This window comes from Nannospalax galili, unplaced genomic scaffold (genome assembly GCF_000622305.1).
Source record: "Nannospalax galili isolate Female #2095 unplaced genomic scaffold, S.galili_v1.0 scaffold391, whole genome shotgun sequence".
Taxonomy (NCBI): domain Eukaryota; kingdom Metazoa; phylum Chordata; class Mammalia; order Rodentia; family Spalacidae; genus Nannospalax; species Nannospalax galili.
Window position 1 is genome coordinate 800,513 of NW_008329323.1, and position 1,135 is coordinate 801,647.

The window sequence follows — 1,135 nt, forward strand, 5'->3', positions numbered from 1 at the left end:
CATTCCTCCATTGGCGGAGCGGAAGGAGGCCGACGTTTAGCCCTTTCTCTCACCTTGCATCTTTTTAATCTTTTTTCTAACTCCCGTATCTCCCTACAGAGCACCTCCTCCTCCCTATCATCCTCAGAAATATTACTGTTTTCAGGGCTGTCACTGTCACAAAGATCCACCTTAACGGATCTCATTCAAGCAAAGGGTATACCCCAACATGCTCTCTCAATCTTCTCAGGGGCCCCAATAGACTCCAAGGAGCTAGGCAAGTTTCCTCCTTCTGAATTTCTTCTAAAACTTCTTTCGCAGCTTCAAGTTTCAGTTTTAGTTTCACTTTATCAGTTAACAAAGCGTCCTTAACCAGGTGCCACAAGGAAAATGTAGTGATCAGGAAAGTATCAGGACCATCTCTCTGCAATTGTCTTTGACAATCTAGCTTTACTTGTTCCCAATCATGTATATTTAAACACCCTCCAGTCAGGAACCAGGGGCTGGCTTCTTCTATAGTGCTAATAAATGTCTCTAATGTCTGCTTTAACTGCAGTTCCTTGTTCCTCTAAGAGTCTTTAAGTTGGAGCTGTAGCTCCCTTTTACTATGTGAAGTTCCCATGGTAAATCCCCAATACGTCCCTGCCGGCCTGGGACGACCCTGTCCGCTTACCTCTCTTTCTCAGATCTCGGTGGGGCCTCCAATTGCCACTCCTGCGAGGCACGAAGCTGATCTCTGAGCGAGGACGTTCGGATTGAAGAGACAATCACACTTTTAGTGTAGCAGAAGAAGCCTTTATTTCTCGGCCCCAGGTTGCTTTTATACCCTAGCCCAGAAGGCAGCTGAGCCGAGGCATGATCGCAGGGTCAGTGCCAGGTCATGGTGTTCTCAGGACCTGATACTGGAAAATGAGCTGGTAAACAACTCTGAGAATGTGGAACCACGAGGCCCAAAAGGTCACTGCGGGGGAGGTGCAGATGGAGGCCTGGACAGCATGTCCCAACATTCCGAAGGTATAGGTAGGTGGATGTCTTTGAGTTCAAGGCCTGCCTGGTCTACATAGTGAGTTCCAGGCCAGTTGGGGCTACAGGGAGATCTTGTCTCAAAAAAAAGAAGGAAAGAAAGAAAGAAAGAAAGAAAGAAAGAAAGAAAGAA